Here is a 16973-nt window from a genome sequence, read left to right on the forward strand (position 1 = left end):
GCTAACTGATTTCATTTGCGCTTCCATTTGGTTGGGTGATGCAAGCGAGGAATGCGTTGGTTCGCTTCAGTGTCGTTAAAACGACGTCCGAATCAGACTCTCCAAGTGCCCCTGTTTTCCAGGGACAGTCCCAGATTTTCAAAAACCATCCCCATTTCTGATTTGATCTCCGAATGTCTAGTACCTTTTTTGTAACCGACCACCATTTAGTGGCAGTAGAGTGGGAAATGAATCTCCTACCTGTGTTTTAGGTCACCATTTCTAATTCCTAAGCTGCGTCTCTATATCTGAGTGGCTGTTGTTGAAAGCAATTAAACTACACTGTTACTGGATGTGCTAATAATAATAATAATAATAATAATAATAATAATTTATTTATACCCCACCCATCTGGCTGAGTTTCCCCAGCCACTCTGGGTGGCTCCCAATCGAGTGTTAAAAACAATACAGCATTAAATATTAAAAACTTCCCTAAGCAGGGCTGCCTTCAGATGTCTTTTAAAGATAGGATAGCTGCTTATTTCCTTCACATCTGATGGGAGAGCATTCCACAGGGCGGGCACCACCACCGAGAAGGCCCTCTATCTGGTTCCCTGTAACCTCACTTCTCGCAATGAGGGAACCTCCAAAAGGCCCTCGGTGCTGGACCTCAGTGTCTGGGCTGAACGATGTGGGTGGAGACGCTTCTTCAAGTATACAAGAGCGAGGCCATTTAGGGCTTTAAAGGTCAGCACCAACACTTTGAATTGTGCTCGGAAACATACTGGGAGCCAATGCAGTCTCTCAGGACCGGTGTTATGTGGTCTTCCCTATACTATAGTGATGGCTTGCAAATATGAATGGGGAATCAGTGGTCCAATACCCCATTAGACTTTTCAAGTCACCTCTAACTTCATCCTTTCCAGTGGAGTTTGTGCCTACATTCAGATGCAAGTCTTTAAAGCCGCAAACCAGGCAGAGATTTAGAACCCTGAAGAGCTGATCTAAGTCTCTTCCTCATATTTACTTCTCATTGTTCCTATTGGGAGGGGAAATTGTGTTGTAAAAAGGCAAAAGGAAACAGAAAGCTACAAAATGGACGGAAGTGTATAAGACTGCTCCTCTGCCCTGTCATTGGATATGATGGTTCAGTCTAAGATACAGACCCTCCAAGTGTCCCTGTTTTCCAGGGACAGTCCCAGATTTCAGAAACCATCCCCATTTCTGATTAGATCCCTGAATGTCCCGCTTTTCCTTACGACATCTCTACTTTCACCAGAGAAATGTTGGAGGGTATGCAATAATAATCAGCCAAATGCCTGGTTGAAGAGAAACATTTTACCTGGCTTCTCAATATATATGTGATGAAGTCACCAGGCGACTCTCCCTGAGGAGAGCATTTCACAAATGGGGAGCCATCACAGAAAAAGCCTCTTCTCATGTTGCCACCCTCCAGAAGCATGAGGACGTCCCATTCCATAATGATGGTTTTATACCCCACATCTTACTGGGTTGCCCCAGCCACTCTGGCGGCCTCCAACATATATAAAAACATAATAAAACACTAAACATTAATAAAACTTCCCTATACAGGGTGGCCTTCAGATGGCTCGGGGGTTGGATAACTCCATCCCCTCCAACATTTCTCCAATGAAAATAGGGACATCTTAAAGAAAAGTGGAACATTCCGGGATCAAATCAGAAACCGCAATGGCTTCTCTAAATCAGGGATGTCCCAGGAAAATAGGGACACTTGGAGGATCTGCCACTAGATAGTTCTTTCCTGGCATTTTAATGGGTGAATCACGGAGAAACAGAAACAGGGACATGCAGAAAATATGAGAGAATGTTGACCAAATACATTTGTTGTTCTGTCACACCACATCCACTGGTAATATAATAATAATGATGATGATGATGATGATGATGATGATGATGATGATAATTTATTATTTATACCCTGCCCATCTGGCTGGGCTTCCCCAGCCACTCTGGGCGGCTTCCAACAAAATATTAAAATACCGTAATATATCAAACATTAAAAACTTCCCTAAACAGGGAATATTATCTAGTGTCTATAGATAAACTTGCTGTTGCTGTTGTTTTCAGTCCACAAAGACTGGATGCTTTTGCTGAGATTCTTGCATTGTAAGGGGTTGGACTAGATGATCCTTGGGTACCTTCCAACTCTACGTTTCTGTGATTTTAAGAATATGTAAGGGATGACTCCCTTACCCACTGGCGGAGGAAGAGGGGGGCGTGAGGAGCTCACCACCCCCGGCACTATGACCCGGTGGGGTGCCATCGTGGCTGCCCCACCCCCATGCTGGGCACCACGCCCCCGCAGGCGGTGCACCATGCCCCCAGGATGTGCGCCACACCCCCAGGAGACACGTGCCACACCCCCAGGATGCGCGCCAGCCACACCCCTGCCTGCTCTCCACCCCCAGTGCCGGAACATGAAGCTCCACCACTGCCCTTACCCCATTTGCATTGTGTTTCCTTTACATTCAAATGAACGGGGTGGAATAACTTAAGAGTAGCACATTTAATTATGTATTTAATTGCATAAAGTTATAGCATGGCAGACAACAAGTCAAATGTTGTTGTTTTTGTCGGAAGTCAAACTGCAGTGGAACGGAAACAGCACTGCATGCAGTAACCACAGTTCAAAGTGGAAATCAAGGCCTTCTTCCACCCCTAGCATGGGAGCGGAATCCTAAAACAGGAGGTCCACAGCCAATAATCCATACTTTGACTCTTAAATTCCTTCAGCAAATAGATGTACATAATACTCAGAGATTTGCCTATAATGCAAATATATAATGATTCAGTTTTTTAAAAAGGCCATTTGTTAACTCAAGAATATGGTTATGATGGAAAAGTTAACAGAAAGGGTACGTGAAACTGTATTTGATTGCTTGTATTTGATTATATGTTGTTCTTATATTCAGCTAATAAAATATTCAAAAAAAATGGTTATAGGTTTTGTGCCAATTGTCAAATTTATCTGCAGGCTTTACAACATTTCATGTTTACAGACGTTTATAGACAAGGAATTGTTGCAGTATTAGATTTTAGATGCTGCACCATAAAAGCCAAATAAGGAATATACTTCTGGGAAGGACAGATCATTTAGGCATTAAATTCATTTGTGGAAACATGGAGCTAATGAAATTGCTTACAAAACTTTATGAGGCCTTCAGGCTGGGTATTTTAAGCCTCTTACTTTTGTAAGCTGCTACTTAGTATATCATCCGATTGGATTTGTGCTGTAAATTATTCCTATCTACAAGGTGTTCATTTGTAAACAGTCCGAGCCATTTACAAAACAAACAAAACGAAACAAAAAACGAAACCTCGATGTCAAAGGTCATGTTGAAAGTTATAAAGATATTACTTATTTCATGTCACTTGTGGTTAAATTGGTTTGATGATAATTGGGAGTCAACACCTGTATGATTTGAGTTGAAACACAACCTTAGGGAAAGGCTCTGCTGTGGGTGATATTCAACTGTGGAGTTCCATTTGTGCAGCAGACTTCCTCTTGTGCAAAACAGTGTTTCCTCTTCCCCCCCTCTTACTGTTCCCTCACTTCATGCCAAACCACATTGCTGTCGGTTTTGAGAGACCCTCCACATCAGATTGGAGGGTTGTGAGGAGCTGTAGGGTGGAGTGGAAGAGGGATAATCCCACTGCAATGGCCTATGATTCCAAGTGTGTTCATATTTGAGTGAAAACAAGGAAATCCAGCTTTGTATATGTAACAGTTTAGGATGCACAGGATTTCATCCATGTTTCCTATTATTCATATAGGACAAGGGCAGTGGCGTAGCGTGGGTTGTCAGCACCCGGGGCAAGGCAAGTAATTTGCACCCCCTAACCCGTGGATTTGCGCCCCCTAACCCTAACCCCCAGATGTGCAGCCGGGCCCCCCCTGCACCCCCCACGCTACGCCACTGGACAAGGGTCAGCAACCTTTTTCAGCCCTGGGCTGGTCCACCATCCCTCAGAGCATGTGGTGGGCCGGACTGTATGGGGGGGGGGGATGAATGGATTCCTATGCCCCACAAATAACCCAGAGATGCATTTTAAATACAGTGGAACCTCGGGTTACAAACACTTCGGGTTACAGACTCCTCTAACCCGGAAGTAGTACCTTGGGTTAAGAACGTTACCTCAGGATAAGAACAGAAATGGCGTGGCGGCAGCGGGAGGCCCCATTAGCTAAAGTGGTACCTCAGGTTAAGAACGGTTTCAGATTAAGAACGGACCTCTGGAACAAATTAAGTTCGTAACCAGAGGTACCACTGTAAAAGGACACATTCTACTCATGTCAAAACACGCTGATTCCCGGACCGTCCGCGGGCGGGATTGAGAAGGCGATTGGGCTACATCTGGCCCCTGGGCCTTAGTTTGCCCACTCCTGATATAGGAGGTCGGGTACGTACGTGTAGGTTAACTTGCTTGAAAAGCCTCTGTTCAGTGAGTTTACCTATTAACCCCACTTTAAAAGAAGAAGAAGAAGAAGAAGAAGAAGAAGAAGAAGAAGAAGAAGAAGAAGAAGAAGAAGAAGAAGAAGCATCGAGCAGGGTCAGTCATGAGCAGGGGGTGAGAAATGTCTCATCTGAGGAATGTTGGAGGGTAATGCCATCAGACTGCAACCTGCATTATTCACTCACCTTTTCTAGATGTTTAAAAGCTTCTATACAGTCTACTTTTTAAAGCTATGGGTAATATCCAATGCAGTAATTCCTGCTAGCACAAGAATTTTTCTGAGTGTGCAGTTGAACTCCCCCTTTCTCTCCTCTCCCTGTGTGTCCCCTGTGCCTTCCTCAAATCTGCTGGGGAGAGTTTGGGGTACATAGGGGGAAGAACTACTTTGTTGGATACCCCCTCCTAAATCTGAACAAGAGTTTCCTTTCTTAAATTGCAGAATACATCACAGTTTCATAGCATGACCCCCACCCACCCTCTGTCCTTTATCAATTGTAAGATGCTTTTAAAAAAAAAACACGCACACACACACACAATTAATTTTTATTTCATTGACTTGAGTGGCCTGCAGAGTTGCCCACAGTGTGGTTTTAGTTCCTTTATTATTGAGCTACGAGAATGGCTCTACAATTAAGATGTGTGCCTTTTTTCAATATCACAAATCTTAAAATTCTATTCACTATTAAATAAAAACTATTTATCCAAACAGCATGAATTTGGCACATAGAGCCTGCTTAAGGATGGGTATAATCATACTTTGGGGTGTAATCTGATGAAAAATTGCTAAATTGTGTTTAAGACAAGTTTGCTTTCAACTAGTGCTGGGCTGAAATGTCTACACTCCATGTTTTGGGGACACTGTCAGAAACTGGGGACAAGGCATGTTCTGTGCAATTTCAGAGTGGAGGAACATTGTAGGATACTGCCCCCTCAGACCGAGAGAAGAGTTAATGAATTTACACATTCACCAGAGCACCCAAACACATGGAAATGTTAAGATACCTGAATCAACTACCCACATTAGGGTGTTTCGCCAAATACCCCAAACCTTCCTGTTTAGGTGTTTGTCATGTTGGAGAGGTAAACTGTTGCAAAGTAAGAACGTAAGAGGTTGGTGAATCAAACTAATGGCCAGCATCTTATTCACCCTGTGGCCTCTCAGATGCCCATCAGAAACCTCCAAACATGGCTTTGGAACACATGTGTGCTTCAACTAAAGGGTCAACGATCTTCCCTACTGTCTTCATTTGCAAAAGTAGCAGTTACAACAGAGTGCTGGTTATTAAAATGAAACTACAGTGGTACCTCAGGTTAAGTACTTAATTCGTTCCGGAGGTCCGTACTTAACCTGAAACTGCTCTTAACCTGAACCACCACTTTAGCTAATGGGGGTCTCCTGCTGCTGCCGTGCCGCCAGAGCATGATTTCTGTTCTTATCCTGAAGCAAAGTTCTTAACCTGAAGCACTATTTCTGTGTTAGTGGAGTCTGTAACCTGAAGTGTATGTAACCTGAAGCGTATGTAACCCGAGGTACCACTGTATTGTTGAATGTCATGTGCCAGTTTCATAAGTTTGTTGGTAAGACTGACTTTGGCATGAGTGAATTCTTAAATGATATTATAATTTGCATGGCCCTTCACTTCTGGTATTGCAGCTCCTGGTGTATTTTGAAAAAAAGGGTGTACTACATAAACAACATGTAACTGAGACATAGAGCAGCTGCAGAAGCCAGCACATGGAGTTCTTCTTGTCCGAGATTGCAAACATGATTAGAACAAGTATTATTATTAGAGAGGGGGAAAGGAGATTAGGTGGCATGAATGGCCTTGAATGAGAAAGCACATTTCATCAGTGACTTCCCGCTGTGATTCATACATTTATTACTCTTGTTTTGAAATTTAAATGAACCCACTGTTTTATTTTCAGAGGTGCTCCGAATCTAAAACTCCAATTGAAGTTGATATAAGCGATGGAGTTTCAACACAGCTGAAAATGAAAGGATGATAATAATGATAATAATCATCCCTTGAAAGTTTCTGGAATTTTGCTGAGAAACAAATCTCCCAAGCGACTTCAGCCATCATTTGCGCCGACTGTCTTACAAATAAAACAAAACTGGGTGCCATTTTGCCATGGGAGGAGAGAGAGTGATGAATGCATGATGCAAATGTAACAAGACAAAACTAGTAGCTTTTAGCCATTCCTTTGCATGTTATTCTACCCATGAAGCCTTTGACTTCATATCATAGGTAAAGGTAAAGGGACCCCTGACCATTAGGTCCAGTCGTGACCGAGTCTGGGGTTGCGGCGCTCATCTCGCTTTATTGGCTGAGGGAGCCAGCGTACAGCTTCCGGGTCATGTGACCAGCATGACTAAGCCGCTTCTGGCAAACCAGAACAGTGCACGGAAACGCCGTTTACCTTCCCACTGGAGCGGTACCTATTTATCTACTTGCACTTTGACGTGCTTTCGAACTGCTAGGTTGGCAGGAGCAGGGACCGAGCAACGGGAGCTCACTCCATCGCGGGGATGCGAACTGCCGACCTTCTGATTGGCAAGTCCTAGGCTCTGTGGTTTAACCCACAGCGCCACCCACATCCCAATCATAGAACTGTAGAGTTGGAAGGAACCACAAGGATCATCGAGTCCAACTCCTAGCCTCCTACCATTGCAGGAATGTTTAGTCCAATGTGGGGCTTAAAACCGTGACACTGAGATTAAGAGTCTAATGCTATACCAACTGTGCTGGTTTAGAGTCACTATGCATCTCAGAGAGAGCTATCCTAACTATAGAAAGCTGATGTAACTGTCACTGTCATATATTTGTCAGCTTAAGTTTGTCTCATTCCAGACTCTGTTTAGGAGGAATGTGGAGAAATTTGACTTGCGCCACACTTTTTGCTGGCTAATTTCCTCCAGGTTGCTAGGTCACACAGCTGAGCTAGAATAGGAAGAGGAAGTAGAGGAGGAGGAGGAGGAGGAGGAGGAGGAGGAGGAGTTTGGACTTGATATCCCACCTTTCACTCCCCTTAAGGAGTCTCAAAGCGACCAACAATCTCCTTTCCCTTCCTCCCCCACAACAAACACTCTGTGAGGTGAGTGAGGCTGAGAGACTTCAGAGAACTGTGACTAGCCCAAGGTCACCCAGCAGCTGCATGTGGAGGAGTGGGGAAGCGAACCCTGTTCACCAGATTAGGAGTCCACCACTCTTAACCACCACACCATACTGGGTTTAGAATAGGTGTAAGTCTGTCCTTGCCCTGTCCTGCCCCTGCTACTACTGGCCTGCGAGCGCTCCAGTCGGAGAACGCCTTTACCAAAGGTGTCATGGGCTTTGAAGACCCTCAAACTCAGAACGCAAGGGAGAAATGTGCTAAAAGGAAGGCACACCTGGCAAATCCACACCGTGATCAACTCTCACCCGGGAACCAATGCCCTCACTGTGGAATGACGTGTCGGTCCAGAATTGGCCTCCACAGTCGCTTACAGACTCATTGTTAAAATCGTGTTTATGGAAGACAATCTTACTCGGCTACGAGTGATCGCCAAAGAAGAAGAACTACCCCCAGAAAAACCATTTGAAAACAGGTTGCTGGACAAAATGAACTCTGGATGCTCAGTCCATTCGGGTTGATGAGATGCTGCTCCATCAACCCCAGCCTGCTCCTTCCTTACATCAACCCCAGCCTGCTCCTTCCTTCCAGAGGGTAGCACTGCCTTTCAGTTTCCTCCTCCATAGGCTCAGTGTAGGGAAGATGATGGGAGCAAAACTAGAATTAGTTGACTCTGCCTCCTCCTCCTGTTGATCTTTTGCTGACTTTCGCCCTATTAGTCCCAATGGGCACCAGCCACCATTGTTTCCTCTTATGTTCATCAAAGGATACATGGCACTGAGATGATACAGGGAAAGAGAAGCAGGTAGCTATGGAGAGGAGAATCAGATGAATATAGGAGCTTAGGAAAAGTGGAAGAGGCAGTGGGGTGAGGGGAAATGAGAACAGGGAAGAAAGGTCAACCATGGGAGCTGGGGACTTAGTATGAAATGCAGGAGACACTTGTTGAGAGAAGAGGGAATAGTCTAGCTCAGGGACAAGGAGCCTGTGGTCCTCCAGGTGTTGTTGGGTTCCAGGTCCCATTAGCCCCAGCCAGCATAAGTCAGTGATTGGGAGTTGTACTCAAGAAACACCTGGAGGGCGACAGGTTCCCCACCCCTGTCCCAGAGATAGGAGAAGGTGTGTGTTGTCAGGGGACTTAGAAGGCAGTAAACTGGGTGATAGAGGCCAAGAAGAGTGGGAAATCTCACACGGGTCCTAGGGAGAAGTGGGACTGTGTGCTATTTATGTGGAAGTGTTTAGGCTGGCTCAGTATACTCAACCAATTCATTGGCAGGCGAGGCAGGAGGGCCAGAGTCAAAGGTTCAGGAAAGAGGCCATGGACTGAGTTTCACACTATTGATTTGAAATAACCAACCCAAATTTTACATAGCTCCTGGTCTCAATAGTCTGGATCAGTGTCAGCATCATCTTGAAGCATCAATCTTCCCTGCCGGGAAGTTTTATAACCTGTTTCCAAAGGCGATGTCTGAAGAGCAGTCCTTTGTTCTTGCCAAATTATTTTCAGAATAAGTGAGCAAAGCTTTTAGAAGCAACTCCAAAGCTAGGTGCTCCTCATGCCTTTGCAGTGGACATGGCAGTCCACATGGCAGTTTTCTCCCCAGGTCAGTGTCAGTGTCAGTGTCTTCAAGGAGATGGGTGGTGGTGGTTATTGATGATGTGAAGAGAACCACAACATAGACTCCAGTGGGTCTTCCTGAGGCTTATCAGAATTCTTATCCTGCAGGAATTCCCACATCACCAGTGCAATGTGGACTCCCAACCTGAGTGGGATACCCTTGGCTAGATTTGTGGACACACAAAATAACAGAGGAAATTAAAAAGCATAGCAGGACCATCCTATGATCAGTACGAACATTCAGTTACAAATGGTTGTAGCAGAGATTGGTGTGGATTAAAATGCATTTTCCCAAAGAATTGTCAGATGAGCCTTGTATCGTGTTCATGCCATTTACATTTAGATTTTACCGATGCATTAGATGGAATGAACTTGCCACGAACTCTTTTCTCAATGTTGTGCAGAGTTGTATTAAAACACACACACACACACACACATAAATTGCAACTGAAAAAGGAGGAGAGATTGCTTTTCTCCTCCCAGGCCTTTAAAAAGAAAAGAAAAAAGAAACATTCGACATTCCTCCACTTTGGATAACTTTTTATCATTTCAAGCTGGCTGCAACAATCTGGAAATCCTTACATCCTAATTCTTTGAGAGCCTGTATAATAGATGTTTCCAGTTCAGGAAGAGACATAAGATTAGCAAATGTGTCATGAGCAGTAGGTTACTTTCCCTCCACCCCATCATGTATAAACTGATTAAATGATCTCTATACAAGCCATCAACCTAGGGGGAAGGGGTGTGATGGCTGGATAGGAAATTCCATGCGTAATCTTCTCTGTTCGAATTTTATTTTTCAACACTTTGCATGAAATCAAGGTCTAGATTTCCTGGGTCCCAGGAATCCATTAGGTAGAACAGATGATACTGTTCAAAGTTATTTCACGTGCTCTGTCTAAATCAGTGTTTCCCAAACTTGGGTGTCTGACTGTTGCTGGACTGCAACTCCCATCATTCCTTGCTAGCAGGACCAGTGGTCAGGGATGATGGGAGCTGTAGTCCAACAACAGCTGGAGACCCAAGTTTGGGAAACGCTGGTCTAAATAATCTTTACAGCAACTTTTTAAGGTATGCCAGTGTTGCTGTTATTTTTGCTAATGATTATTGTTGTTGTTGAAAGTATTATTAGCAGCATTTGCACATTTAGAACTGGATGTTCTAAATGGCTTCGTGAACATTGTCTCAAAACCAAGCCAGATCCTTTGCTAAATGCATGGCTGCTCCATGTAACATCTAGAAGAACTTATCTGCATCTTGATACTTAGCAGGGATAACAACATGCAGGACATCTTGAGGTCAGAGCATGGGTAAGTTCTTCCAGATGTTATGGAAGGGAACAGAATATGCAGCTGCCATTTTTGTTGGTAGCTGCACATTTAGAGTAACATCTGGCCTAGTAAACAGGTAGGTGGATCTTTTTCTCATATGTGGTGGGCTTGCAAGAAAGCGAGGGCATTTTGGGAAATGATACATGTTGAGATAAAAAGATGGTTAAAATGAGTGTATATATGTGTGTGTGTGTGTGTGTGTATATATATGTGTGTGTGTGTGTGTGTATGCACATATATATATATAATTAACAGTAGAATTAGCTGGCAAAATCAAGAGAAGCTAATGATGCATGTTTTATGGAAGAATGGATGCCTTTTTCAGACTATTTAAAGAAATATTATAGTGCGATGAACTCGCGAGCAGGCTTTCAGTTATGAGCAACAGAATTAGTTAGATTTTAATATTGTGGTTATGATTTGATAGATAGAAGGTAGGGAGCAGCAGGAGGAAAGAAACAACTCCATAGGAAAAGCGGTGGAAAAGTAGACAAAAATAAGAGAAAAGATGAAATTGTCTTTTGATTGCATATGTTAAAAACTTAATAAAATATAATTGGGAAAAAAATAGAGTGGCATCTGAACTGACCCGCTGTAATCCCTCCAAGGACCCTTTCAGATGGCATTATTATCCCTATATTCAAGTACATAGCCGAGGCAAGTTTTGAACCAGGAAATTCGTGACTGGAAGTTCAGTCTCTGAGCCACCACGTTTTGCTACTATGCTGCAGTATATGTGGGTATTAAACGAGGGCATTGTCACCATCCATTGTCACTGTGGATGGGGTTGAATGAGATGGGGGGGAGAGACTTACTGAGTACAGAGTCGGAAAGCTTTGATTTGAGTTTCAGGTGATCAAACCAATATACTTAAGGTACAGAGGTCATTTACAGTTGCAAGCACACAACAAGGGCTCAAACCAAGGGATGTTTGCTTGTCTTATGAAATGTTGTGCATTTGGCATACACGCTGGGGATTTGTTCCATTTTAGCAAACCTGGCAGAACCTCGCTGTGACCTAAATAAGAATACCTTGCTCTATATATAAAGCCTGCATCAGGATGTTTCCTGATTTATTCATGAAAGGTTTGCTTTACAAAGGCATCTGGAGCCTTTATAATCTCCAAACACATGATACATATAGCTTGCCTCCTCTGTTGGCATTTGCACAAATTGCTTTGAAATATGGTTATAATATATGAAAGCACACTGAAGCTAATTTAAATACATGATGCTGGCATAAATTGGTTAAAAGCGTAAATGAGACCGAACATACACATTTTTTCCCTCGCTGCTGCTGCAGAGACAAGGTTACATTCCTGAGTGAATAAATGATGGAGGGGGTTTGCAAACTTAACCTGTTAAGTGGATAAAATCTACCTGTAATAATTGGGAATATATCGGAGGGAGACTTTCAGGTGATGTAAACTGTCAGAGATCTCTCGGGTCTAATGGGGTTTTCACCTTCCCAGTTCTTTGCCTTCATAATATTTCATTAGCTCATTCAGGTGTGGAGATCTACCTTGCTTTAATTTGATCATGGTGTCCTTCATTTCTTGCACTCTTTAACCCCTACCTATGAAGAAAGAGAGTATAAATTAATCCTTAATGGTTAATTCATACACCCTTCATATAGTATCTGTAATGGTGCATTTTCTCTAATATCTCCTGCAATTTCTTGCTGCAATATTTTTAACTGTGGAGCAGATGGGAACTAGTTGCTAGCAAGGAAGCTTTATTTTGGAGGTTTGGACGAAATTGGTTTAATTTACAATAGAATGAAAAGTGACATTTGTAAAGATGGTAAGAGTGAAATGCCAGGATCCATTATACTGATAATTCTACAAATGTGCCGGCATTCTCCTTTGGTGAGTTAATGCTCAAAACCCATCAACATTAACTTGCTAAGCCCATTGCAACTTAATGGCAAATTTCCAGACCTCGACTCTGCCAAATATCTCCCTTGTAATAAATGAGGAGGAGGAGGAGAGAGAGAGAGAACATATTGTATTTCAAGTAAATTCCACTAGTTTGGGTTAACACTGAACCACCAAGGTTCTCCTAATGTGGGTTCTGAAGTAGCCGCTGTTGAATGGCCTCAGAGTCAAAGGTAGCCATCAGGAGGCAAGCAAGCAGGCATGCGTGCGTGGCAGTGCCAAAGCAGTTCAAACTGTGTCTGAGAGAGGAGTCGCTCATACGCAAGGGGCCTGACCAGGGCTGGATTTAGGTTTGATGAGGCCCTAAGCTGCTGAAGGTAATGGGGCCCTTGATATGGGGGAATGATATAAATACCAATCAATGTGAACTTCCAGGTTAGGGGAGATTCTATGAAGTTTCTCAGAAAGGCCTGGTGGGACTCCCTGAATTTCATTTCCCCCCTATTTTTGGTGTTGTCTAGAGGAATAAAGCTTCATCCATGCAAATCTGGCATTAATTGTAGCAAGCAAGAGGATAGCAGGCTTCCATTAGGAAGTGGCGTGGCAACTGGTGGCCACATAGATTATGTGGTGCCAATGATGATAATATTTTTTAAAAGCTGGGTGATATTTAACATTAGTGGGCCTAATTTGACCTATAAGTACTTCCTGGAAAGTTATTATAGAAACAATTTATCCTGGATTTTTTCTTTTTGCAGCCCCCTTTATCCCTTGCCTGATTTCTCCTGTGATTTTAATTTGATCACTGTTGTTGATACATTTATTTATTTTTTATAATTGGGGTCCCCCTCCCATGTTTTTAGCTGTTCTTATTTCCTCTGTAAGCCACCTTGAGTCCCTGTCAGTGAAGAAGATGGGACATAAATAATTATATATTAATAAAAATAAAAAAAATGAGCTGGGGAGTGAGAAGGGCAGAACCCTCCGTGCCCCCCCCCCCCCGCACGGCTTTTTACCAATTGCTTTCCTTCTAGCTGTCTAGAAATCCCAATACTTGGAGCTTCATTGAGGACTATCTTGTCAGAAGGACAGACTGTGGTGAGGAGATTTTGCAGTCCTCCTTGTGTACCATTCTAAAACAGTCCCTGTTATGTACTGAAGTTCTCACCCTTGGCCAGCAGGGGGATACTGTAGATAGTTTTCACTCAGGTCCACATATGCAAATAAGGGATTGAAAGTGACGTTCAGTGATTGGATAGTTACAGAAAATGGTTACTGTTGCATTCTAGTGGAGCTCTATATAAGCAGGCTGGCTGAACCCTTCAGTTCAGTTCTGTTCTGGCCTGTGAATAAACAAGAGCTGTTTGAATAATCACTGTGTCGTCTGATATGTTCACCCACAACTTAACAGTCCCCACCCACTTCCCTGTAAACACAGGGATCTGTTTCCATCATGTCTGGCCGGGCCTTAAATCAGCCTCATTCCATGGTGATTTAAATCACTCCCTGATGAGGGCACAGTTACACCTGGAGATCCCATCACTAAGTTCAGCAGTTCCAGCCATTACGACATGGGAGGTGCTTTGTAATATCTTCCTACATTCCATCAGCCTTTTATGGGCAGTGGGGAGAGTGTCTTGCCCCTCTGGTTAGTATGCCAGTTAATGCTGATTGATGGTGATGGCGTGTTTTCTCTTGCCTTCCGTGGAGCGTGGCTTCACCCTCGCTGAACTGACACTGAACTCCCTCTTCTCCTCACGCCTGAGAACCTGGAGCCAGATGTTACTGGGGCAAAGAATGCAAGATGAATAGAGGAGGCAGCGTAAATGACAAGATGCTTTCAAGTTCTTTTGAGTTTCTAAGGGGGGGATTAGGGGCTCCCCTGGCGCTCTCATATAAGGAAAGGCTCTGGTAGCTGCCTTGGCAAAATCTGCCAGGGACCATGCAATTACATATATATTTTTCTGTTTAATTCTGACTCTGATTGGGGCTGGGGGCTGGAATGACTGGTAGGGGAAAATGGAAAAGAGGTTCTATCTTTCCTCCTGACATAATGAGGGTCTCAGGATTTAAGGCTGAATGGGAGTTTTGTCACCAGAACCAGAAGGCTCAGATGCAGGGGAGTAAAACCTGCAGCCCCCACCCCAGAATACACCTCCCTCCATCCCTGACCATTTACTATGCTGGCTGGGGGCTGATGGGAACGGGAGTCCAGCAACGTCCACAAAAATATCCGTTCAACAGTACTTTGTTTATTCAATGATACGTTAGGTAGCTTTGTTTTCCAAAGTGGATTACAGACTTCCAACGATGAAATAATAAAACCACAAATAAAACAAATGCAGTATTTTAAGTAAAATAAAATAATAACAATGCAAATTTTAAAAACAACTCGGCCAATTTAAAAAATAAAAATCCAGAAAAAATTACATCATTTATACTATGCTTTTTAAGGTGTAAACCTAATGTGCCATGTGTGAATGCTAGAAACATGTTTTGAAGCATGGCATAAAAGCTGTCCCAAAAAGTTTCTGTAGCAAAAAGCATGCTTTTTTATTATTTTTTAAAAAAGGAAAAAAAGATGAGGGCATCATCTTTGAAGACACATTTTTCTTTCTTTGTAGGAGGGGAGGGAATTACTCTTTTTACTGCCCCCTGCAGCTTTTTAGAAGTACTGCAGTTCCCAGTCTCTCTTGGGGAAATGAGTGGCTGTTAAACCACTCTGAGAACTGGAACCCTATGAGAGGAACAGAGGTCTCCTAAAAACTCTTAGTACCCTTAACAAACTACAGTTACCAGAATTCCCATGGCTGTTCCAAGCAGTACAATACTGCTTTAAATGCATAGTGCAGATGGGGCCATCCATAGGGTTGTGCTGTATTGATTATTGATTGTATTTGAGGTAATTTTTTTATATAAAATTATCTCTTCAAGGCATATTTCAAAGGCATTAGAAATCCAGAAAACCTAAAAGGTAAATTAGTCTGCTTTTAAATGCGTTTAAAATTCTATTTCATCTAACCTTGTCATATGTTGGTGCAAGAACTCATGTGTGCTTCCTTGTTGATCCATATCCTTCATTCCATATTGCTGGTATCTCAGATTTTCAGACTAGGTGCTCACACAAACAGCAGATGACGTAGAAAAACTGTTTCTGGATTATTCTACTTCAGATTTCATGTTTGGGGGAGAGTTTATATTGTTGAATGCTTTCCCTGTTGAAATATTAAGGATAATAATAATAATAATAATAATAATAATAATATAATTTATTATTTGTACCCCGCCCATCTGGCTGGGTTTCCCCAGCCACTCTGGGCGGCTTCCACAAAGATCAAAAATACATCAATATGTCATACATTAAAAACTTCCCTGAACAGGGCTGCCTTAAGATGTCTTCTGAATGTTAGGTAGTTGTTTATCTCTTTGACATCTGGTGGGAGGGTGTTCCACAGGGTGGGCGCCACTACCAAGAAGGCCCTCTGCCTGGTTCCCTGTAGCTTTGCTTCTCGCAATGAGGGAACCGCCAGAAGGCCCTCAGCGCTGGACCTCAGCATCCGGGCAGAACGATGGGGGTGGAGACGCTCCTTCAGGTATACTGGGCCGAGGTTGTTTAGGGTAGGAGGAGAGGATATATTGATTAAATATTATCCTTCCTTCACTCACACTCGTGAGTTATGTAGCAGAGCAGATTCCCCTCAATACAGCAGGAAGCTAGTTTTCAGATTCCTTTGAATCTCTTTAGTTAAGCAATCCAGTCTGGCTTGATCAGACTGGATTATTCCTGGTGTCCCCTTTGATCCTTCTTAAAAGAATAAAGACACAAGAGTCTTTCCTTAAAAGTAACAAGAAGTTTACTCACATTCAGTTCACGGTATGATCCCTGAGGGCAGACTTTATCTTGCAGTTACAGAACATAGTGTGAGTTCATCCCTTATGGGAATGGAGCCCATGTGCTGCTGGCTGAGAGCTAGCAGACAGCAAAATACATTAAGAGAACAGCATCAAGAGAACAAAATGGCTGCAGGAGAGCAGCATGGCCTCAAGAGAGAGATGGCTGTGTGACTCGGCTCTTTTATGGAGTCAGCCAGGGTCACACCCATCTGCCTGGTCACATGCAGGGGGAGGACGCCTCAGACCAGTGGAACAGGAAGTTATAGTGGCTGGAGTAACATCCCCCTGCCTATCTCCACTCTAGGGAAACAAGGAATGTTGTATTTGACTGCTCCAATGGATTACATCCCACATTCCCATGGGGGAAGGTGCGGGAGATCCCTTCACATGGAAACCCTGCTTGTTATTGAGAGGTCTTTCCTTTGCTATAATTCTGTATGTACAGAGAATGCCCCCCACTCCCCAGTCAACAAAACTGTTGACATTCCATCTGAAGTGCTACGGCCCGCATCAATTTAACCACTACATCTGCTTCTTGTTGGAACTGGGTGTACATTTGCTATGGGGTACACAACGTTAGCAGGATGCCAAAGTGAGCATAGGACATCGTATCTCCTAGTCCTGATAGTTCTGAAAGAGCTTCTGTGGGTCATCCATTTTCCC

At 43.4% G+C, this 16973-nt stretch overlaps 1 long non-coding RNA gene across 1 annotated transcript; it reads right to left on the bottom strand.

Moving 5' to 3' along the window:
* Positions 1-8971: 8971 nt before the first annotated feature.
* Positions 8972-16396, bottom strand: LOC307206645. The gene is made up of 3 exons (XR_013834452.1): positions 16279-16396; positions 15439-15631; positions 8972-9372 (listed from the first exon to the last, which is right to left on the bottom strand). It is a non-coding gene; the product is annotated as an uncharacterized lncRNA (long non-coding RNA).
* Between the last annotated feature and the right edge of the window lie 577 nt (positions 16397-16973).

Source organism: Podarcis cretensis (genome assembly GCF_951804945.1).
Source record: "Podarcis cretensis genome assembly, chromosome: 17".
NCBI lineage: Eukaryota > Metazoa > Chordata > Lepidosauria > Squamata > Lacertidae > Podarcis > Podarcis cretensis.